Here is a 25828-nt window from a genome sequence, read left to right as displayed (position 1 = left end):
CAATGAATTTGTGTTATGCAATGATTGATTCACCTTACAAAAAGTCACAAATAAGATAATTAAACAGTACTTAATGGAAATTCATGGTCTTTGAATTAAGTCTTCAGTTGTAGTCATGGCTCAAGAGTGTGGCACAGTGGTTAAAAACTGAACCCTGATTTCTGACATACTATGGAACACTATTATCAGGGTTGCCACAAGTTCTGGAAATGAGGGAATTTCAAACATGTCAAGGAAATCAGGGAAATTTGAAGGAAAAAAAACTGGAAAAATCTTGTTTTTTCATCTTTACGATGAGTTGCTGCCTATCCGCATTGGTGTTGATTCTCAGAGTATTCGTGCAAGTTATCTGTTGCATGGATTGGGTTAGATTAGATTAAGTTTTTGTTCCATAGCCCCAAAAAATGATATGATTCTCGTGTGTGTGGAACATGTCGCAAAGTATAACAAAAAAAAAAAAACATAAAACATTTGAATATAGTACTTACTACCTTATCATTTGTCAGGAGATTGTCAAAATAGGTGAATACATTACAGTAAACTGGAACTGCTAATACTTACAGAATTAGTACAATTAATGAAACATTATTATGCACTTTTAATACCGTTATCATACACAAAATATTCAACCTTGACTGCTGTGACTAAGTGTTGTCAAAACTGAAATCTAACAGACATTTTTACTTAAGCTGGTCTAACAGTCCCTGTTAAGATATTTATCTATAGAGTAGGAGGAGTTGCCTATCCAAAAATCTTTCAAACTCTGTTTAAACTGTTCTTTGTCTGAAACCAAGTTTTTAATGGTTGCTGGCAGTTTATTGAAAACATGTATTCCTGAATATTGAATCCCTTTTTGGACCAAGGCAAGTGATTTTAGGTCTTCATGTAGATTGTTCCTATTCCTGGTATCAGTACTACGTATTGAACTATTGGTTGGAAACAGAGATACAGTATATTACTTGCAACAAATTTCATTAAGGAATAAATGTTCTGATAAACAGTGGTTAGAATACAAAGTTCGTTGAACTGGTTTCTACATGATGGTCTTGAATTTACACCACAAACAATTCTTGTTACATGCTTTTGCATGCAAAAACTTTTGCTCGGTTTGTTTAGTTACTGCAGAATATGATCCCATATGAAATAATAGAATGAAAGTAAGCAAAGTATGTAAGTTTTTTATACCTCCTACACCTGACATCATTCTCACTGCAAATACAGTCTTTTTTAGGCACTTCAGCAATTCTGTGGTATGCTGTTCCCAACTGAATTCACTATAGAGTTGTAATCCCAGAAATTTAATGCTGTAAACTGTCTACCTCTTCGATCTGCATGTCTTCATATGCTATACAAATGCTGGAAAGAAATTTCTTACCGGTTCTGAACTGCATGTTGTGGGTCTTTTCAAACTTTAATGGCAGTGAATTAGCTTTAAACCATTTATTAATGTCGGTGAAAATTTAATTGTCAGCTATTTTTAAATCTGTACTTGACTTGCTACTATTTCAGTGTTTGTATCATCTGCAAACAAAACAAACTTAGCCTTTAATTTATTATCTAATGAATTAAGTACATTCTCACTGTAAGTGTAAATGGCTTTCTCTATATCAGAACCCTTAAGAAATCCAAGCTGTGACGTGGACAATGTGTTATTTGCAGTCAGATGCTTAAGGAGACACTTGAACACAACTTTTCCAAATATTTTTGAAAAAGCCGGCAAAAGTGAAATTGGTCAGTAGTTTCATGGTATCTCTTTATCCCCTTTCTTGTAGAAAGGCTTAACTTCAGCATTTTTTAGCCAGTCTGGAAATGTTCCGCTGATAAGAGACTAAGTGCACAAATAACTTAAGATAGACAACTGGCATGAGCACTCTTTGATTAACTTTGTTGATGTGTTATCATAGCCGCAAGAATACTTAGATTTTAAGGATTTTATGATGGATACTACTTGTTTGGCAGACGTGAGTGTTGTTTCCATTTTACTGAAGTTCTTTTGAAGGACTGGTCTCAGATACTCCATTGCACTGTTCGCTGAACCTGATAATCCCAAGCTGTCAGTAATAGAAATAAAGTACTTGTTTAAGAGGTTTGCAACACTACATGCACTTGTTACCAATGTCTCATTTATTTTTAGAGCTATCTGTCCCTCTTCTCTTTTGGCTCCACCTGTGTCAGTCTTCACTATATCCCATACAGTTTTTTTTTTTTTTTTTATTTTGTTGCCTGCTGTGATTATCTTTGTTTCATAATAAAGTTGCTTCAATTTCTGGGTTACTTGCTTAAATACTTTGCAGTATTCTTTGTAATGTATTAGAAAGCTAACATCAGAGCTGTTCCTAGATAGTAGATACAGTCCACTTCTCATCCCACATGATATCCTTATTCCTTGTGTAGTCCATGGTGTTATTTTTTGACGTCTGTGTGATTTGTTTTGTTACGTTCAGGGGAAAACAGTTTTCAAAAGTAGAACTAACTTTATTAATGAATGCTTTGTATTTTCCATTTCGCTCCGCAGTATTGTAAACATCTTTGTAGTTAATGTCTTTGAACAATTTTCTGATGTCTCAATTTTTAGCTGATTTATTACCCTCCTATACTCAGATTTAATAGATTGTTTTATCCTGACAAGTTCCAACATTTAACAAAAGATGCTGTATGTCATGATCATATAGCCCATTTACTATTGGTTTTGTGATATGACTTTTTTCCCCTAGGTTTTTCTACAAAGATATTATCAATAGTAATCTCAGAGCATTTACATATCCTGGTTGCAAAGTTCACAGTAGGAACTAAATTGAATGACAATGTTACTGCTTGCAAAAATTTTTCACTGACAGAGCTTTTCAGTAAATCCTTGTTAAAATCACCAGCAACACTATTTCCTTGTTTTTTACTGTGAGATGGGACAATAGAGCTTCCAGGTTCTTTATGAAAAGGTTAAAATTTCCCGAAGGTGATCTTTATGTACTTACAATTATAAAGGACTTATTATGAAATACTACTTCTGTTGCACAAGCTTCTAAGTGCAACTGTGAGCAAAATTTATTAATATCAGTGTTATTGAAAACAAAACAGTTTCTGACAAATGTGACAACTCCTCCTTTCTCCATATTTTCTGTACAGAAGTAAGAAGCTAACTTGAATCCTGTGACATATGTTTACCAGAGGCTGTCTGCATGAATTGTGTACATTAAAATTTGCTTTATGACTGTCTGTTTTATCAATGTGAATGTCATTTTCAGCCTGCCTTTAAACATCTTTTCTTTCTGCCCTCCCTACCCCCAAAAAACTGCTGTTCTGTCATGTGTAACAATTGGTACTTTACCACATGTGATTGTGCCCCCATTAAGTTATTTGCTATTAGCCCAGACAGTTTTCCCTTCCCTTCGTGTTGAGGTGAAGGCCATGCCTAGTATAGTCTCACCTACTGATAGTCAACAAGAACCACACCGATATGGGATCCCATACCTGATCCAAACAGCCATTCAGCCTCTAAATTAACTCGCCTAAAAGGAGAGTTTAAATGAGGCCGATCATGATGCCTCATGACAGACAAAATCCCACACCAGTATGTCTCATTGCTGAAGCTACCTTTACCAGGTCACTCTAAACTGAATAATTAGGGTTCCTCTCTGTGTTGTTGCCCACGGTGTCTTCCTTTGTGAAATCTTTGTAAATTGAACCTACATCCTCTATCACCTGACCCAGACTTGCTCTAGGTTAAAAAAAAAGCTTGTGGTGTGGTAACCTGACCCTAGTTCATCCTGTAACAGTTGGCCAACACCTCTACCTAACAACAAAAATTTTTTCTTCTTCACAACTTTTTCTGACTTCTTACTTCTCAAACACTGTGAAAGTTTATTGTGTCCTGTCTATTCCTACATCTGCCTGTGTCTCATCAGTTTCCAACTGTAACAACAGATGAAATCTGTTTTCCACATTCACAACAACACTTTCTGAGAAGTCCTATTCCTACTTCTTCTACGACCTGTTGTCACTTCCTAGCTCTTTTTTCCCTTTTCCCCCTCTTAACCAATCTCGTTTCATCAACATGGTGTCTGTGACATTTGAATAGCTGGTCACATGAGTAGATTTCCATGACAGGCCAAAACAGCAGGCCATTTCTGTGGGTATCTAATGAATCGGGCTTGCCAATCTGAAGCCCATCGTTTCCCACTAATGTACAGGTCTTGCCCGTCAGATCTAGTCTCACAGATCTGCCCGAAAACCAAGTCTGTTTGCATGTGGCATAATGCGGCTGATTTTTGTGGTTTATCCATGAAACCATGACTCTGGTGCTCTTCGGCAGGCCAGAGGCCATGGGCGGTGGATTTAAGGAATTGTGACTGTCTCACCGCAAGTACATTGTACAGTGTGGCATTTTATAGACATTTTATTTATTCCTTTACATTTTGGCACTTTGAAAGTCGTTTATATATTAGAAAGTATGGGCGAAAAGAAGAAGAAAATTGTAGCAGTCACAGTCAGTCTGTACACTGTGCTCTCGTGTATTTCTTGAAAGAAAAACCACACAAAACCTGTAAAATAAGACATAACACAGTGGGTAATACCTGACAATAACAAACATAGTATAACCAACGTTTTATTGGTGGTCATCTACTGCGTTTGTTAACACAACTCTTCCCTGCTTTATACACTTCTTTCAAGAGGCCTGCTTTTTTCTGAGGTTGTTTCTGAAATCAGTGAAGGTATTACAAATATGTCCTGCGACTCCAACAAAATGCGTATTTTTGTCACCAAATGCGTGTTTTTTTTTTTTTTTAATTGAAATAAAATTGTCAGTGATTTTAACAAAACATATATACCATTTGCCTTGCTTTTTCCGCAAACAGTTTATTAGGAAAGATGTGGATTTTAGTACTGAAGATTTTTGCTCACACATTTAGAAATACAGAAGTCCTTACATTTTTTGTCAACTTACGTTTTTACTTACCTTTGAGATCTCAAAATTTGTCAGGAAAAAAAATGGTAAAACTTGTCTGGAAATCATGGACATATCAGGGAATTTCACTCTGGGCAACTTGTGACAACTCTGACTATGAAAGTTTTGTGTACTGGATATGGGGAAACAGCACCATGGGTAGAATGGAGTCTGTGGAGAACTGTAGCTTGTTCTGCCACCAGGGATATGTATGAAATAAATTAAATGCGCTAAAATGAAAGTAATGGATCAGTGGGTATGAAATCAATGAAGATACAATGACCTGGAATTATATGACTGCTAACCATTCAGACTGTTTGTGCTAATCAGGAAATCTGGGTTTGAATCCCAGTCTGGCACAAGTTACCAAGTGTCACCACTTGTTCATTACATTGCACATTTATTGATTTTTCTCTGCATTAATCCATTCATTTCATTTCAGTACACTTAGTTCATTTCATGGTGGTTGATTGTTGATCTCTATTCAAATGAAGTGAGGTTCAAATCTCTTTGTGCCCATTTTTATTCATGGTATCTTTTCTTTCCTTTGCTAAGTTCAGAGAAATGCCAGATGTTTTCATCCAGTGATTACCTGCTTTGCTTTTGTCCATCTTTGTCTGTAATGGCCGTAATGTTCACAATGTGTTAAACTCATAACTTCGTTACTTCTTTCAGTACTCAGCACTGAATCTCACTTGCAAAAATGACATGTTTGAAAGTATCACTGTATGAAGAAGCAAAACATCAATTTGGTATATCACCAATATTGAATTTGAGAAAAGTGGCAATGTATTCAATTTAGGAAATGGTGAACTGAAGTTTCTTTGGTGTGAAAGACATAAAAGATTGCTTTCACCCCTTTGTGTGTGTCAACAATAGCGACATGTTTTTGTTTGATACAGTGAGTGGACAAGTGCCACTTGTAAGAAAAAAGTATAACTCCTTGGTTTTGGCAATATTCTTTATATGGAACCCAGCATATGCATTGTTTATGTTGTGGTTTTCAGTCCGAAGACTGGTTTGATGCAGCTCTCCAAGCTATTGTATCCTGTGTAAGCATCACCATCTCTGAACAACTACTGCAACTTACATCATGATCTACCCATCTAATCTTCAGCATTCTTCTGTAGCACCACATTCCAAAAGCTTGTATTCTCTCATCTGAACTGTGTACCATCCACGTTTCACTTCCATACAAGACTGCACTCCAGGCAAATACCATCTATATTGCATGTCAACAAATTTCTCTTGTTAAGAAAGTATAATTCCCTCGGCATCGCTTGATTTAATTTGACTATGTTGAATTGCCCATATTTCAATGTTATTGGTGTTCATCTTATATCCTCCTTTGTAGTCTCTGTCCATTCCGTTCAAATGCTCTTAAAAGTCCGTTGCTGTCTCTAAAAAAATTAGAACGTTATTGGCCAACTTCAAAGTTTTTATTTCTTCTCCCTGTACTTTAATTCCTTTTCCAGATTGTTCTGTGGTTTCCTGTACTTCCTGCTCAGTGTACAAATTGGAAAACATCATGGATAGGCTACAACCCTGTTTCATTACCTTCTCAACCACTGCTTCCTTTTCATGCCTCGTGGCTCTTGTAACTGCTGTCTGGTTTTAGTAAAAGTCGGAAATAGCCTTCCAGTCCCTGTATTTTACCCCTGCTACCTTCAGAATTACAAAGAGAGTACTCCAGTCAACATTGTCAAAAGCTTTCCGTAAGTCTACAAATGCCATAACCATGAATTTCCCTGTCCTTAACCTATCCTCTAAAGTAAGTTGAAGAGTCAGTATTGCCTTGCATTTTCGTATTCTTCTCCAGAATACAGATTGAGCTCGTAGGAGTCTGCTTCTAACAGTTTTTCCATTCTTCTGTAAGGAATTTGTGTTAGTATTTTGCAACCACGACTTATTAAACTTTATAATTCAGTAGTACTCACTCCTGTCAGCACCTGATTTCTTTGGAATTGGAATTATTATGTTCTTCTTGTAGTCTGAGGGTATTTCACCTGTCGCATACATCTTGAACACCAGATGGAAGAGTTTTGTCATGGCTGGCTCTTCCAAGGCTATCAGTAGTTCTGACGGAATGCTGTGTACTCCTGGGGCTTTGTTTTGCCTTAAGTCTTCCAGTGCTCTGTCACATTCTTCTCACAGTATCATATCTTGCTTCTCAACTTTATCTGCATCATCTTCTCTTTCTATAATACTGTCTTCAAGTTTACCTCTCTTGTACAGACCCACTCTTTACTCCTTTCGCCTTTCTCTTCTTTGTTTAGTACTGGTTTTCCTTGATATTCATACAGCTGCTTCTCCTTTCTCTAAAGGTCTCTTTTATTTCCCTTTAGGTAATATCTGTCTTTTCCTCTGGTGAAATATGCTTCTAAATCCTTACATTGACCTCTAGCCATTGCTACTTGGTCATTTTGTACTTCTTGTCAATCTCATTTTTGGGCATTTGTATTCCCTTCTGCCCACTTCAGTTGCTGCCTTTATGTTTTCTCCTTTCATTAGTTAAACTCAATATCGCATGTGTTAATGAAGGATTTCTACTAGGCCTAGTCCTTTTACCTATTTGATCATCTACAGCCTTCACTATTTCCATCTCTTTAAGCTACCCATTCATCTTCATTCCTTTTGCCTGCCCTAGTCACCCATTGCTTAATGCTCCCTCAGAAACTCTCAGCAACCTCTGATTCTTTCAGCTTATCCAGGTCCCATCTCCATAATTGCCCTCCTTTTTTTGCAATTTCTTCAGTTTTAATGTACAGTTCATAAACAATAAACTTTGACCGAGTCCACATCTGCCCCTGGAAATGTTCTACAGTTTAAAATCTGGTTCCAAAATATCTGTCTCACCATTATATAATCAGCCTGAAACCTTCTGGTGACTCCAGGCCCCTTCCATGTATACAACCTCCTTCAATGATTCGAGAATGAAATTTTTACTCTACAATGGAGTGTGCACTGGTATGAAACTTCCTGGTAGATCAAAACTCTGTGCTGGATCGAGACTCGAACTCGGGACCTTTGCCTTTCACGGGCAGGTGCTTTACCAACTGAGCTACCCAAGCACAACTCACGACCCGTCCTCACAATTCTAATTCTGCCAGTACCTCATCTCATACCTTCCAAACTTCACAGAAGCTCTCCTGCCTTTCAGAATTTCATTCTGGAAACATCCCCCAGGCTGTGGCAAAGCCATGTCTGCACAATATCCTTTCTTCTAGGAGGACTAGTTCTGCAAGGTTCGCAGGAGAGCTTCTGTGACGTTTGGAAGGTAGGAGACGAGGTACTGGCAGAATTAGAGTTGTGAAGACGGGTTGTGAGTCATGCTTGGGTAGCTCAGTTCGTAGTGCACTTGCCCGCGAAAGGCAAAGGTCCCAAGTTTGAGTCTCAGTCCGGCACACAGTTTTGATCTGCCAGGAAGTTTCTTTAATGATTCTTAAACCAAATGTTAATGATGATTAAATTATGCTCTGTGCAAAATTCTACCAGGCAACTTCATCTTTCATTCCTTTCACTCAGTCCATATTCACCTACTATTTTTCCTTCTCTTCCTTTTCCTACTGTGGAATTCCAGTCCTCCATCACAATCAAATTTTTGTCTCCCTTAACTATATGAATAATTTCTTTTATCTTGTCATACATTTCTTTGATCTCTTCATCATCCACAAAGCTAGTTGGCATATAAACATGTACTACTGTGGTGGGTGTGAACTTTGGCTACAATAATGTGTTGACTATGCTGTTTGCAGCAGCGTACCCTCATTCCTATTTTCTTATTTACTATTAGACCCACTCCTGCATTACCCCTACTTGATTTCATATTTATAACCCTGTACTCACCCTTCCAGCAGTCCTGTTCATCCTGCCGCTGAACTTCGCTAATCTCCACTATATCTAACTGCAACCTATCCCTTTCCTTTCTTAAATTTTGTAACCTACCTGCCCAATCAAGGGATATGACATTCCAATCTTCTCAACCAGTAGATTTCCAATTGTGTACTTCGTGATGAAATCCTTCTGCGTAGTCCCCGACAGGAGATCCGGATGTAGGACTATTTTACCTCTGGAAAATTTTACTAAATAGGATGCCATCATCATTTAACCACACAGTAGAGCTGCATGCCATCAGAAAAAATGCTGACTGTAATTTCCCCTTGCTTTCAGCCATTCGCTGTATGAGCCTAGCAAGGGCATTTTGGTACATGTTTATCTTGCCTTTCAGCAGATGCCTCTCCATTGTGGTTGCACTTACTGTACAGCTAGCTGTGTGTGTAGACACACACAAGCCACCCCACCATGACAAGGTCTATGTTTCATTGGGGAGGGATAGGGGAGGGGGCAAGTAATGTATGAATCCCAATTTGTTTCAAAAAGACTTACTCCAGCTTTTTCTTCCAGAACACAATCTGTTTGGAAACTGCAGTGACCATCTCTTGAATATGTTTGGGAATTTTTGCTTTCCACAGCTATAGTTTGTAATTTTAGCCGACCTAGTTGGACTGTTAATAGGAAGCTACTGCTGGGCTCTTAAGCTTCTGTTCACAGCTACTGTCCTCCAGAAGTTGATTGGTACAGACACTGCAAACAGATAGAACCTGTTAACAAGGGTGGGCTTCAGGCAACTGGCCACGTATCTAAAAGCCTCAGTGCTATTAACAACAACCTTTTAAAGAGGGGTAAAGAACATCTAACTAGACAAGCATACATTTCCTTTCGTGTGGTATCAAAGATTCGGTGCTGGCATGGTGATAATCTGAGATTGATTATCATGCCATGATGCAATAGTTCAGTTATATGTACATTCCACGGATCATAATTGTGATACCCTGCTGTGATGTGGAATGAGTCACTTTAATGATTTAGTACAATTGCCATTGAAAATTATATCAACTAGCTGACCATTCACATGATTGTCTTAATCTACTTTGCTACTTTTATCACCTTTACCTCCACTTAACTATGCCAAGCAGATATGATTTCACTTTATGCTTGAAGTTAATTTTATCTTTTAAATTCTGTACATCCTGGAATAAGTGCTCAGATTTTTATGGCTGAACGTCTCACTCTTTTCAGTGCCACATGCAGACTGAATGAATGATGGTGTAAATCATTTCTCCTTTTAGTTTAACATGCAAGAATGTTACTGTTTTTTAATTTTGCTTGATTGTTGTCAACAAACTTTGTGAGTGACTAAATATGGTGTGACCTGGAACCCCGGGTGAGGGGACACTTACTGGACATCTAGCCTAATTACACATTTCGGAACACAAAACACTTTTTTTCTCAATGATGAGTTAGTGAAGAATATGGTACTACTGACATCAGTAAGTGAAAATATGAAAAACTGACTTTGATATTTTCATCTCCAAAATCTGTTACCTGTAGTGCAAAGTTGCAGATAAGATAATCTGTAATATGTGACTTCCAGTTCAAATTCTTATCCATATAAACACATAAGGATTTAGAATATTGTGTTCATTTATTGATTTAATCTCATGCATTATTTCTAATGGTGTGCTCATGTCTTGTGCAGTACAGAGTTGCATGTGTTGTTTCATCTGAGCTGTTTTATGAGCTCCTTGATTGTCTTAATGCAACTCTCTTCACCCTTTTAGTTGTGATGAAAACCAGTCCTCAGTATGTTAAATATTGCACAGCTTCCAGCTGGGTGGCATTGAATTTGCAATTCATATGGTTATTCTTTGTAACATGGATGTCGTGTTTATGGTACACAAAAGGTCCTACACAAAGACTGTTTTTTGTTTTCCCATTGTCTCTGATAACCATGCTAGAAATCCTCTGGTGGTGCTATTGTTCTGCTCAATGAATGCCACTTTTTATGTGGCCAAAAGTTTCATTAGTTTAAATTTTTGAGTAATGAAAACACTTGTTAAGTATGTATGCGAGTTTTAGTTGACTGTTTAATAATGACGGTCAGTGTGGGAGAACCAGAAGATGTTTTACATAATTCAATTTTGAATTGAATTTTATTTATGTTTATTACTATATTGGCACAATACCAATTTAATAAAGTCTCAGGTCAGCACTATAGTTTGTGATGTTATGCAATACCTGTTCTATTAAGGTGCCTCCTATGATCTTTAAAGATCAATAACTGAGTTGCTTTGCACTGCTATAGGCAAATTCATAAAGGATATATCCTGTTGGTTCTACATATAAAACACAACATGGAAAGAATGAAATAGCATTATAGAGTATAAATAAATCTATTTATTAAATTTACATAGCTTCTCCAGCAACAAAATCTTGCCAGCTTTTTCAGTTACATTATGGTACACACACATCTAAACATAGCTGACCATGTTTGTAGATTAAACATGCTGTGTAATACCCATAAAATGGAAATAAATGTTCAAATTTTTAGTGTTCATTTTTTTATAAAGTGAGAGATAAAGAAAAGGACCAATATAGCTGTTAGAGATTTGGAAGTATTGAAATCTTCTTTTGGAAAAGAAATTCATTTCTGGTTCTCTGTCTCAGAAGACCGAGTTTATTTGTATTAAGTAGAACAGCTGTCTGTATATCCCCTGTATTATCTTTCATTTATGTCTTGGCACGTGTGGTTGCACCAATCCTTGAACAGCTGACAACCTGTGGAAGAAAATATACTTTGAGATGGGCACTCTTACAACATACATACTAATGCTTATTCTAGAATTGTGTGGTTTTTCGTAATGAGCTTTACTTTTTTTTCTGACCTTTTTCCTGCTGGGAAAAAAATTCAATCCATAAACATCAAGGTCAGTTTATCACAAGTGATGTGGCAAGTAGTTTATCATTTTAGAAATATGTGATAAAAAATTCAGACCAGATGAAACACATGTCACATTAAAGGATGCGCAAAAAGTCACATCAATACAAAGTTCAATACAGGTGAGTTTGCTTGCATGCAAACAATCATAAAGGTGCTGCGTGGCATCCTGTGAGAGAATGTCCCAAGCATCTTGCACCTTATGTTGCAATTTGACAATGGTTCTTGCAGGTCCTTGACAATGAGTACGTTCGTGCTTCATCATGTCCCACAGATATTCAGTTGCCGAGAGATACGGTGACCTCACTGGCCAGGGCAGTTGTTGTGCAACATGAAGACCATGTTGCATCACAGCATCTGTGTGTGGATATGCATTGTCCTGCTAAAAAAGCACATCACCTTCCTGTCGAATAAATGGCAGCAGCAATGGGATAATAGCCTGAGCAATGTAATGGGCACTGGTTACTTTAACCTGCAAAAACACCAAATGCAACAACAAGTTGTAACTGTCCTCCCCCCCACCTCCACCAGTCCATGAATCCTAGAATTCGACCCATGTGTTGTGGGTGAATGCACTCTGGAACAGACAGCTTACCAGGTCTACACCGTCCACGTGTATGTCCATCACTCACCGACAGAGAGAATCTGCTCTCATCACTGAAGACAAGAGGTTGCTACTCCACTCTCTAGTCAACTCTTTCACGACATCAGAAAAGCCATGATTGGTGGTGTCTTGGTGTTGATTAGCTGGCCTGAGGCATTTGCGATCGTAATCCTGTTGCAAGCGGACAGTTACCAATGGTCCCAAATAACACAAGTGCTGCGTACGCCATTATTTTGTCCCTGGATGATCTGTCAACCATCACGCTCACACAATGTGTCAATATTGATGTGCATCTGTACTATGCCAACATCCAGAACCTCTTCTACAGATGTGGGCATGTTTCACAGACCGCTGTTGAAACTAGCGGTACACAACCAATAGGTTGTGCTCAACATGTGAAGCCAACTGTCAACATGTCCCTCCAGCATCTGGCAGATCCACAATGTGGCATGAATCAAATGGCTGAAGCTGTTCAACAGGAGTACATACTTGGTGGGACAGGGTTGTACCACAGAATGAGTGTTGCTCACATTGCTCAATTCTAAACTCTGCACAGTTATTTATTGCAGAATCGAAACAGAGGGCGCACAGACAGGCCTCCTGAGCTATTTCTGATTACCAAAGTCCATAAAAAATGAATCACTAACACTAAAACTCCTCAATATGCTCATATTATATCCTGGTGCTACTGAAACAGTATTTGAGTGTGATGCCTTTTTTCCAGCAGTGAATACTGCATGAACAAAAAATGGCATACAGCAGTCATAGTTGCACTTACATAATTTAATTATATGCTTGTATGTTCCACAAGTATTTTATTTCCTGACACATTTCAGCCACTGGCCATCTTCAAATGAACATGGAATACATTGATACAAACTAGCTCTTCTGATGACATACTTTGTTGTCATTCTGTTTCGTGTAATTTTGAAGTAGGGTGGTGGCTGAAATATGTCGGAAAACTAATAAAATATTCATGGTCCAGAGAACCACATATACTGCGGTGACAAAATAAACAGTTTATGTACTTTTCCCATTTGTCTCATTTCCATTTGACTGCCCCTTATAACTTTCTGTTAAGAGAGAGTTATGTCAGAATGATTCTGTAAATTAAAAGACAAGATGAAAACATTTTTAATACAGTAAATTATTTTGTTGGGTAGAGTATGATGGCATATTTAATGTCTCAAATTTGTGTAGAGTATATGCACTAATGTTTATGAAAACAGAGAAGAATACATATGGCTGACACAAACAGGAATTACAGAACTGTTCATCATCCTCAACTTTGTAAATGCAGTACTGTGTGAATGTCCTGCCTGCCACAATCAGATTGTCTGAAAGACATGGGGAGGGAATGAAAATTCGCCATAAACAATATGTGGTTCAGATACTGTAAGTTCCTTTTTCCCAGTTGGATAACTGGTTAGGGACAAGCAAGCTACCAAAGTTAAATCTAATTTAAACACTTTCTCGAGACCACTGAACCACACAAGATTAACATTATCATTATACCAGAGAAAACAGAAGAGAACACGAGGTAGCAAACATAATCTATGGTTGCTGTGTTGTTAGTTTTTGGAGCTAATATTCACCATACAACATACAACTCTATCTTCTTAGAGCCACAATGCAAAACTCTGCACCGCGCGGGGTAGCTGTGCGTTCTGAGGCGTCCTGTCACGGTTTGTGCAGCTACCCCCCCGTCGGAGGTTCGAGTCCTCCCTCGGGCATGGGTGTGTGTGTTGTCCTTAGCATAAGTTAGTTTAAGTCAGATTAAGTAGTGTGTAAGCTTAGGGACCGATGATCTCAGCAGTTTGGTCCCGTAAGATCTTACCACAAATTACCCGAAACGTTGCTATCCAGTGAGGATTATTTTGCATGGCGCAGGGAAGGAAGAATTTAAGTGTCTCAATTTTATGGAACCGTGACACGCATGGAGATCATGGTCTTTACATGGAATTGCATCTCTATCTCTCCTTAGCACTGGTCCAAAATTTTCCTTGTATGCCAGCTGCCAGTTTTCGGTGGCTTCTTATCACCATTAAGGGGGAAATTTATAAGCAGAGCACTAATTACCGACATAGAGCATCATCTCAAGAGGTGACACAGCTAGCATTTCCACTACGTGTGTAAGACCTAATGGTTATATTTTTTTTCCTTCCTAAAACAAAAATAGTCTAGAGGCAAAGCGTGAGCTTTGTGATACAGAGAGCATGGGATAAAATCACGTTCAGTCCACAACTTTTTCACTATAATTTTTAACTGAGTGTTCACTTCTCACAGATGTTGGAGTGGTCATGACAGACATGTTGTTCGGATTCCACATTAAACTGCAGATCTCCTTTTTCTGATTAGGTATCTGGAGAAGGTTTAGCACCTGCAGTGGTGTCCTGCAAGAGGCCTACTGGGTACACCAGAGTAGTGGGACAAGCTATGTTCTGGTGCATTTTGTTAGTGTGGGTTGCCTACATCATGTGCAGATATGCACTCAGGGGCAAACCTATTGTTCTCTTTTGATTAACAGGTACTTAACCTATTGTTCTCCTTGATTGACAGGTCCTTAACCTATTGTTCTGTTAAGTGGTTTTCCATGTCACTGCACTTAACCTATTGCTCCCAACCCCTCACACACTCCTCCCCTCGCTGCTACAGGTACACTTTCAGGTCTGAGTTATTGGAATACCCCCTGTCACTACTATCAGTTTGACTGACTGCTTAATTAAATTGATCAATTAATTAACCTCTCTGGTGGGAAAGTGCCACGCCCCCCAACCACACCCCTCTGGCGGGAAATTCAAATTCCTTCAGGACAATGCAACATACCAAGACTACTTCCACTAACCTATGAAAATCATGGGAAGATATGTCACTTGCACTACCTCCACTAACTTAAGTCATCCGACCGTCACCTTCTCATAGGAACTGGCGCCAAGTTTGAATTTTGGCGATAAAGAAAGGTCACTTGGGCTATCTCTACTTACCTAAGAAAATGGCAGTGGGTTACCCCCACTAAACTAGGTCACCCGGCTGCCACCTCTTCATAGGGATAGGTGGGGAGAGTACTCGACCTGCACTTGACATATGTCTGTATTATTTTGCATGCACTATTTTATTTAAACAATTACAGGCACCACCACCATCCAGTGTGGTCAACATGGGGTCCAGACTCCTACTGACCTAGTACACAGTACTGCCACCCAACAGTGCTGTCATCCCTACTGTGATGTAACCTAAGGTGGCGAAAGAGTGTACTTTATTTATTTTGAAACAATTTATTTAGGGATGAAGTATATTTATCTCACTGACACAAAATACATGCTCTGACATGCTTGAGGTCACATCACACAGCCCACATGCCTGTAAATTTCTTCTAAATAACGCTCTGGAGACACACAAACAACTCTTAAATTACCCAAATAATTTCAGTACAGACATGCAAACTCCTAAATAATGCAGTACACAGATATGTAGACACGAAATCAACTCGTAAACTATCCAAATAGCGCATAGCACAGCTGACAGACCTGCTCGCAAAATAATGCATCAGACACCGCCCACCACACCCTGTCCACTGGACCTCAGATGCTCCCAGAAGTCAAGATGCACCGACAGCCCCTACGAAGTGGCGCAGTTGCCAGCTGCCAAGCCATGCACAGGTGTCCATTTGAATCTCTCAAACATTAGACGGTGACATACCTTTCATACTTGGTACTTGAGAAATTCTTCTCGAAATAATGTGTTCACCTCAGCATCACTGCTGATGCAACTGGACGGTAGTCAAGACCTATTTGCGAGCCATAAATCTCATGTCGCTGCTGACGGCATGTGAAAGTTTACCATTCCTGGCGTGATGATCCATAGCTGCAGTGCAGGTCCAGTGGGAGCACCATTTGCAATTGTTTTCTGCAGACGAGACTTTCAGTGGTAATATTATTTTGCACAGATCGCTACATTGCACTGACAGTTAAACCCATAAAAGTTGCCTATGGATCATCAAATACATACAAGACTCACAAGAATATTGGAAGCCAGGAACATATTTACCAGTGTAACTACAATTAAATATTACAATTGCTGCTACAGTCTGACACCAATCGATGTACAGGTACTGTCTCCTCTTGACGGCTGTGGTTCTGGAACTAATCTCAGTATCTATAGCGAACATAATTTTCCATGTAAAAAATTTCTCTCATACCCTCGCGGTTATCAATGTGCTGAATGTATACGTCCCTCACAATAGGACACACACTCATCTTCTCCATTCATGCCACAACATTAGCCACAGTAACTTTACAGTGCAATATATACACATTTTACACAAACAGTGAGTTACCATTTATATCTGTACAGCACCCAAAAAAATTATAGTATGCATACGCTGACACTGGCTATATGTCTCGATTCTCCTCAGTCCTAGGAAATTATCTGACAAAGTCCTACGATCAGCGCTTCTGGAAAGTGCTGTATCCAGCCAAGATTCTCTCAAACAAGTGTTATGAAGGACAGGCATCAGGCACTGCGTGTGATAATGAATACCGCACCTGCAGATGTAATACTTGGAAAGACATCACCGATGCAGGTTGATGTACTGTAATCATCATCACTATCGATAGAACAACAAGGAAAACTGTAAATTCGTTCTTCCTCACGCTCCTAATGCGGCACCCTGTCTTTCATGTGTTACCCTTCCTGCTTTCAACATACACAAACGTTCTCACCGCTATGTATAGACTCCTATATCCCAGCACAAAGGAGTCTTGTGAATGAATGGGGGATTATGATTGGCTCTTATCGAATTTACCCACCAAATTACTGATGCCGTTGGTGTGGAAGCAGAGTCCGCCTTTTATTTTTCTTTCTACAGACGAGACTTGCAGTGGCAAAAACTAGTTTACACTAATCGCCATATTGCACCAACAACTAAACCTCGCAAGGTTGCCCTACATATTGCCAAATACGAAAGGATTTTTACTCAGTTACACTGCTCTCCTACTGAGGACAGGAGCTCGAATATTAGAGCCTGAAACCGATCTCCAACCCAGCAATATATCGCCGCATACCTTATCGATGTAGTAAACATACAATTCATATCCTACGCCATACAAAAATCCCCCCTTTTACATCATTCGTACATATACCGAGAAGACAGACAGCACCGTAGTTATACTCGCAACACAAGGTATCTCCTTGCAAGGTTTGTGGTATCCACTCCCAACGGGTTACCAGAGAGCCGTCAGCGGATTGAAGTCACTCTCAGAAATGTTCTACAAGTTCGAGCTTTTGGCTCTTTCCCCCTCGACACAAACGCGTTACTGTTTCTGGTCTGGACCTGCTTCCCTGCTTGCTTTTCTCTACACCCATCCCCAGACTCTGGGATTACAAGAACAAATATATTTTTGCATGATTTGGACACAGCAGTATCCTACCAATCACTTGCACAACATAATTCCGAAGATGCAGACTGGGAATTATTTCTCAACAAACCACAAACTTTAGCTAGGTGGAGCGTGCTCTAGACCATTGAGTAACTAGAAACTTATCCCGTCTGCGAAGACCTTTATGTGAGAACACGAAACAAATAGAGGAAATAGACATTTCCACTCATGAATACCGTTGTCGGCAATGTAACAGATTCCAAATCATCCCTATAATTTACAAAGTCAACTAAGGTGTTTCTCATATCTAGAGAAGTGGCAAACGTGTTATGTTACAGGAGGGATGACAGCACCCTCTGGTGGCAATACTGTGTACTATGTTAGTTTGAATCTAGATCTCGTGGTGGAGACACTGCCTGCAAAATAAAGGCTTATCTCCAGCACAGGCAGAGACCTTTCCCCACAATTTTGCCCCACCTCAGACTGACATCTTGGATTACGTCATGGAATGGACTACAGCACTCTCTGGTAGTGGTACTGTGTACTTGACCCTGACCTCGTAGCGAACACAGTGTTTCCCTCCATCTTGGAGAACGGTACTAGTGTCATCAGCTGACATCGTAGCGGCCATCTAGGACTATGTCACGAATGAGAGCGCCCTCTGGTGGTGGTACTGTGTACTAGGTCAGTTGGAGTCCGGACCCCATGGCGACCACGCTGTTTCCCGCCATTTCCCACTCACCATCTTGGATTATGTCACAGGAGGAATGACAGCACCGCACCCTCTGGTGGTTGTACTGTGTACTAGGTCAGTTGGAGTCCGGACCCCTTGGCGACCACATTGGGTGGTGGTAGTACCTCTAATTGTTTAAATAAAATAGTGCATGAAAAATAATACATACATATGTCAAGCACAGGTCGAGTCCTCTCCCCACCTATCCCTAGGAAGAGGTGGCGGCTGGGTGACTTTGGTTAGTGGAGATAGCCCAACTGCCCTTTCTTTCCTGCCATTTTCTTAGGTAAATAGAGAAAGCCTGAGTGACCTTTCTTTACCGTCGAAATTCGAACTTAGCGCCAGTTCCTAGGAATAGGTGATAGTCAGATGACTTAGGTTAGTGGGGGTAGCCCAAGTGACCTATCTTCCTGTTATTTTCTTAGATTAGTGGTGGTTGTCTTGGTAAAGTTGCATTGTCCTAATGGAATTTGAACTTCCTGCCATGGGGGTGAGGGAGAGGGTATCACTTTTCCACCAGAGAGATTAATTAACTGATCAATTTAATTAAACAGTCAGTCAAACTGATAGTAGTAACAGGGGGTATTCCAATAACTCAGACCTGAAAGTGTACCTGTAGTAGTGATGGGAGGTTTCCTGAGAGGGGAGGGGTGTTGGAGGGGTTGGGGGGGGGGGCATCAGGTTAAGTGCAGAGACATGGAAAACCACTTAACAGAGCAATAGTTTTAGGACCTGTCAATCAAATGAAAACAATAGCTTAAGTATCTGCCAGTCAAAGGAGATCAATAGGTTTGCCCCTGAGTGCATACCTGCCTCTGATGTAGGCAACCTGTACTAACAAAATGCACCAGACCATAGCTTGTCCCACTACTCACCAGACTGAATTGTCTTTTCCTTGTGCTTGTTAGCTTGTTTGCTCCCATGAAAACCTGGCTTATCCTGTACCAACATCTTTTTTTGAATAACTTCATATTGACAGTTCAATTCTTGCACATGTAATTCTGATAAAAGCTGTTAGCAGAGAAAATTAGATCATGACATTTTCTGATGTCACAGACGACTTCCATCAATGAGGACTTGTAATTTGTTGAATTGAAATGCGTCTTGCAGTACTACATTTTATAACGATTCCTATAGATCATTCGTTATAATAATGTTTGAATGTTTTACATTTGACTATCAGTGAAACAGTTCTTTGTTTATTCCCTGTAGTCATCACAAAAATCTGAAGTGTCTATTGAATTACAAAAACGAACATTTTTCTTAGACCAGCACACCGGACAAAGGAAAAATTGATACAGTTTATTTAGACAGAACTGAGATGGAGTCAGAAATGGTCCCAACCGTTATTCTGCATACTGTGCTGCATAACAGGCACACTTAATCAAATGCGTAAAGCGTGGCGAAGAAAACTGGTAATGCACAAATGACTGGAGCTCGAGAATACTGTTCCGCTGATAAACCTGAAATTAGAGAGATATCGGAAATTATATTCTCTGATAATTTCCTGACAACGCTTTCCACTGTCGAAAAAATTCTTAATCGAGAGGTTGAACTGCACTAGTAGTTCCAGGCGGAATCCACACTACATCTATAGATGTTTCGTCGTCTTCTACAATAACAGAGGCTTCGTTATGTCCAGACCATGAATCCAACAAAAGCGAAGAATTAGTTTCTGCAGCTGGTAGGACATTTCGAACGAAATGTTGAAAATTATTTTTTCCCATTTTTCTAGATTTTGATACGTCGATTACAAGATTTTTGCAACTAAACAGCCATTTTTTGGTCCTAATTTGCCTTGCGGTTCTTGAAGACAGGTATACAGCAGCGGAAACAGTAAACTACTCGTACTGGTCACTGGCATTATCGTATATGACTGTGTGACTGCATTCATTGACTGGGCAACCGACTCCATCTTTTCTTCACCCCGAAATGGTGAAGTGCGGTGTGCACGAAGCAATTTCGTGCGTACGTCAGCAATGAATTTCTCTATAGCATTATCACTGGCAGCTGCTCTACACGTTTACGGGACGTAAACTTGGTAATTTTGCGACTTCCTATTCTGTACGATTTCTTGAACCTGCGTAGCCAGGTCGACGAAGCCTGGAAATTAGCAATGTTCATGTCAGATGCAATTCGGAGGGCACAGTCTCGTAGATTTCCATCGGTAACGGTGCATAACTTCTCAGGAGCAGTTCTAAATCTTTCGAACAGTTTTTCATTCAGATGGTTTCGGGTTTCCGTTTGGCGCATATTTCTTACTACATAGAATTCATTCTTGCATTTGCCTACTTCGTTTAACCAATATTTCATAGCTTTTTCTTTGTCGCTGAAAGCTGTTGCACTACGTGTTTTCTTTTTGGGCTTGGAAGCTTTTATTCTTCAGAACTGTTACTGGCACAACTGACGTCGTCCGAACCACAATTCATGGAATCGTCACATTAATTTCCTGTTAGTTCTAACATATCCACAATTTGAAACGAAATGCCGATATCATGCGAATGAATGTCAAGGAAATCAACTAACAAATGACACATCTGTGCGTTCTCAGGAGAAGCAGGTGATTTCGGCTGGAAACAACGTTCGTCATATTTTATCAGTGCTAAATTGAGAACGTTAATTGGATTCCACATTACTGTGAAACTGCAAGAAAAAGAAGGTAGTGTTAGCAGGTATGTTTTACGAAAGCACAATAAATATTAATTCAGCTTTATCTGTCGCAGGTTCGAATCCTGCCTCGGGCATGGATGTGTGTCATGTCCTTAGGTTAGTTAGGTTTAAGTAGTTCTAAGTTCTAGGGGACTGATGACCACAGCTGTTAAGTCCCATAGTGCTCAGAGCCATTTGAACCATTTTGAAGCTTTATCTGTATTGTCAACACTTACCAATACTGCAAAAGCAACTGATAATTTGTAATAGATGTTACTTGAGTGTCTAATTCGAGAGAATAGTAACTGTATGCTGTAGTATCAGAGAAACTATCAACGAACGGTAACCTGAAACATCCTTTACAAATTACGATCGGGTTGTGCCCTGTTTTCAGTTTACAAACGTACCGCCGACCTGGGCTGTGCGTGCGTGCGTGTCAAGTTGCGCATGCACAGTTGCTACAGCGCCAATAGGGGTGTACGTACATTTCTACCGCGAGTCCGCAGCTCGTGGTCTCGTGGACGCGTTCTCGCTTCCCGGGTTCGATTCCCGGCGGGGTCAGGGAGTTTCACCTGCCTTGAGATGATTGGGTGTTTGTATTGTCTTCATCATTTCGTCATCATTCATGAAACTGGCGAGATTGGACGGGCGCTGATAACCGCGCAGTTGGGCGCCCCACAAACCAATCATAATCATCAGTTCTACCGCCACCTGGCGCGCTACTAATTTGGCAATTTTCAGCTATTTTAATACTTGCGGTGCCTCTTAGCAGCTAAAATTTTGACAGTGCATTTCTTTCGTTGTCTTCTTCCTTTGTAAAAAAAAGAAAAGAAAAAATCAGTGTAGGTTTCGACATGTCTTATTGGACCATTCCCTTGTCAGTGCGGTTGATGGAGCAAGTGGCATGTAGGCAGCCAGTAGAGTTGAATTATAGCACTCTGAACGTAACACTGGAGTATGCAGATCGGGCAGCTCCTCTGTAGTTGACTTGGTTATATTCCATAATTGTCCCTTTGATCTTATGGTTAAACTAGAGTAAATCTTTTTTAATTAGTGGAAGTATGGCATTATAGTGTTCTAGAAAATGTGTGATGTGGCAGTGATAAGTATTCTGTTTAAAATTTTCCATGGTCATGTTACGATTTGAACAATTTTTGCAAGTTAGTCATTGTATATGGGTATCCACTTGTGAATGTTACCTCTTAAGTTCAAGATTAATTTTAAGATCTTCAAGTGTGCTTGTCTGGGGTGTAGGGTTTGATTCTGAGAGTTTTATTAAGAGTCGTGCTTGTAAACGATACACGCAAATTGTCTTCGCACATATGTTGGCACCTCTGATGCCAGGCAGCGAAAACACAGCTAACTTCAAGCCATTATACTGAGCTCACAGCAGCAACTAGTTGGTGCAACGTACTTATTTGCATGAGGACTGGAAGTCCTCATTGCCACAACTGTTGTAATGTGGGGACTGTTGGAATCACTCCAGTATTTTACAAACAAAAGAAATAACAATATAAATGATTATACTAAAAAATAAGCAAATTTATTTTAAATTTAAAGTTCATAAACTTTCATTGTGCAAAAGTTTGTGTAATCAAGGGTGGGAGGTGGCAAGTGAGATACAAATATGCTGACATCTCATAGTGCTCTCCCAAATAGCCAAAAAATGATTCTGATGAGTCCTTAAAGTACATTTCTGATGCAGCTCAATGTCTCAAACCATCAATGCTCAGTTGGTTGTAAGTTTGGGCCATTCGAATGCTCATACATCTAGGGTATCTATTCAGCTAATTTTTGTGTATTTTTTGTATTTGCATGCTGCCATTATCACACATGAAGTAGTCGATAGGCATATCCTCTATTGTATGAACAGATCAAATGGTTGCCAGTAAGGCTGTGTTAGACTGTGTAGACTCCCAGGATGAACCTGTTTTACAGGCCCTAACGGTGGAAATTTTGTGATAAGCAACCTGCCAAAAAAAAGCATTTTACAGCAATTTTGAAATTTAAAACATATAATGGAGCGTTTCCAAAGTACTATTTCATTGTATAATATTTTCCAAAACAATTTATGGTTTAATGAATTTATGGGAGTAAAAAATGAAAACTGAAATCATTTATATACGCTGACTGTAAGGAACACATTTGTTGGGCAAATGCAAGATAACAAAAGGAATGAAACAACCAAGCAAATTATGCTTATATTTAATTCAAACACAGCAATTCTCCAAACAACAGGTTTAAAATGCAAATTTCAAATATTGTTACTGGCTTCAATAATTGGTTTACACTTACCCTTCATGCTAATGAAACTACTTCCATTTTATTAACTTCATTGTATTAAAGTATCGCTTTCTGTACTGGTACTGTGCGAAACCAAAATGTTGCTCGCATGTTTTAACATGGAGACTAGAGGCCTGGTTATATCAACTTTAGTTTTGAAAGTGACCTTTTCTGCCATGAAAGATAGGTACTTTTTTTTTTAGTATGGTGTCACTTCAATTGGTTTTTGGATACAGTCAAGAGATGACAAACGTCCATTTATGCTGCAATTGTACTGGGCTTCACTTTCATACATAGTGCAATCAGCTATCTCAGCATCTTTCAACTTGTATGCTTCAAAGCTACCCCCATCCTCTTTATTTACTGTGATGCATGTTTACGTCCAGTCTAGTATTCTGAGAATGTCACTAGTTTCGTTTACTTGTTCCAAGATATCATCCCAAAATACTGTGTACAGCCCTATTTCCATCTTTGACATTTTATTGTAGAAACATGAAGCAATGATACATGATTTCCCTGGCTCTTCTTTGATTCCTGAAATTTCAAAAAGTGCGTTCATTAATGCTTTATAGCCTCAGAAGAGGGCTTTTGTATCATCAGCACAGCATGGCCAATGTGATGTGACCTGTTGCAGCATGCAAATGGATTTCTCATTTTCTGCTTTTTTCAAACCGTCACTTAGACTCTTACACTTATTAGTTAAAGCTTGTAAAAAAAGTTCATGAAATTATTCAAAAATTCTCATAGCATTCAGACAGTACTTGGCTGCTGCCTGCACCACAGTAGTGAAGGAATGCTCAGTACAAGGTACCTATACTGCTGAATTTTCTGCCTGTACCAACGCTTGTAAGGCTATTGTACTTTCTGCGCATTAGAGAAGTGTGTCAGTTCGTACCGTTTGTCATTATCTTTCAAAGACTTGCTGAAGCCTGGAAACACTTCTTTAGCTTGTGGCCTTGATGAATGTTCTAAACATTTCAACAAGGATATGTTCCTTTAAATACTTGAAAATAAAGCTAAGCAGATCAATGTAACCTTCGTCTGGAGCCAGCTTTGACGATATGGAGTAGTAGTTTGGCTGCTGGATTCAGGAGATTCCTTTACTGAAAACTCTGAAGAGAATGGCCCAGTTCAATATGCCGAAACCTACCCAGAATTTTTTGTACTGGAAGAAACACAATGTCAGAATTTTAGCTGCTAAGACACACTGCAAGTATTTGTTTTCTTTTAAATGTTGAAAATAGCCAAATTTATAGCTCGCCAGGCGGTAGGAGAAATGTGCATCCCTACGGGAGCTGTAGCAGACAGCGCATGTGCAACACATCAAGAATATATCCTCGACAGATGGCACATCAATAAATATATAACACCGCACAACGTGATCATAATTTGTAAAGTGAATTTCAGTTTCTGTTGATTGTTTATCTGACACAATTGTTATTCAATCAAATTTGCAACTAATTTAATATCCATAATAATTAACAGTAACTAAGTGTTAACAATGGAGATAAAACTGAATTAATATTTTTCGAGTTTTCTTCGTATGTGCTTGCTAAAAGTATCTGTCTTTGTGCAGGTTCCAAAATTTCACAATAATGTGGACTCCAATGTTAATGTTTTCAACCTTGCAAAGATGAAATATGTATGTGATTCTTGAGTTTCTCCCGGCGTATTTGATAATCAAAATATCCACGGGTATGCTGCCGGTCTATAGTGTCCAACGGGCACAATATTTCGGCGATCAAACATGTCACCATCATCAGGTGAACTGACGCACTGAGCTCCTGTGAACGTGCCGGCACGGAGATCCGTACGCTATGGCTGCTCAGAGGGAACTGGGTTTGGTCGCGGCGGCGGCCGATTTAAATACCCTCCGCCCGCGGCGCGCTCCCTCCGCCGTCCGCGCCCAGCGCCACGGTCGCGCGGTGGAACAGATTGCGACGGCGTCTGAGATGACGTCGGTGTGATGGCTCTGTCCGCCGTGGTCGTCACAACTATACGTCTGCTCGATTTACTCTTGATTAACCCGATCGCTGGTTCCCAAGCCTTGCTAAGATTATAGCCACAGTCCCGGTTTATGGGGTCGTCATTGGTGCGAATTTCGATGGCCTCTCTAACAACGCTGTCCCAGTATCTCGACGTCTGTACCAGAATCCTTGTGCGGTCATACTCCATGGAGTGATTTTCCGACAAACAATGTTCAGCGACCGCCGACTTGCTCGGATACATCAGTCGAGTGTGCCTCTGGTGTTCACGGCATCGATCCTCGACGGTACGCATCGTCTGACCAATATACGACTTGCCACATTCACACGGAATCTGGTACACGCCGGCCTTCCTCAAACCGAGGTCATCTTTGGCGCTCCCCACCAGTGCACGAGTTTTATTTGGAGGACAAAACACAGTTCCGACCCGGTGTTTCTTCAGAATGCGGGCGATTTTCCCCGAGAGTGCCATACAC

General features: G+C 39.8%; 1 protein-coding gene across 1 annotated transcript in view; it reads right to left on the bottom strand.

Annotated features, from left to right (window-relative positions):
• Window positions 1-10196: 10196 nt before the first annotated feature.
• Window positions 10197-25828, bottom strand: part of LOC126183716 (uncharacterized) — a 94722-nt gene continuing 79090 nt past the window's right edge. Inside the window, exon 4 of the mRNA XM_049925903.1 lies at window positions 10197-11560. The gene's annotated coding sequence lies outside the window, so the exon portion shown is untranslated. The remainder of the gene's footprint in view (window positions 11561-25828) is intronic.

Source organism: Schistocerca cancellata, chromosome 4, assembly GCF_023864275.1.
Source record: "Schistocerca cancellata isolate TAMUIC-IGC-003103 chromosome 4, iqSchCanc2.1, whole genome shotgun sequence".
Taxonomy (NCBI): domain Eukaryota; kingdom Metazoa; phylum Arthropoda; class Insecta; order Orthoptera; family Acrididae; genus Schistocerca; species Schistocerca cancellata.
Note: the sequence above shows the minus strand (reverse complement) of the source record. Positions and strands in the feature narration are given on the sequence as shown.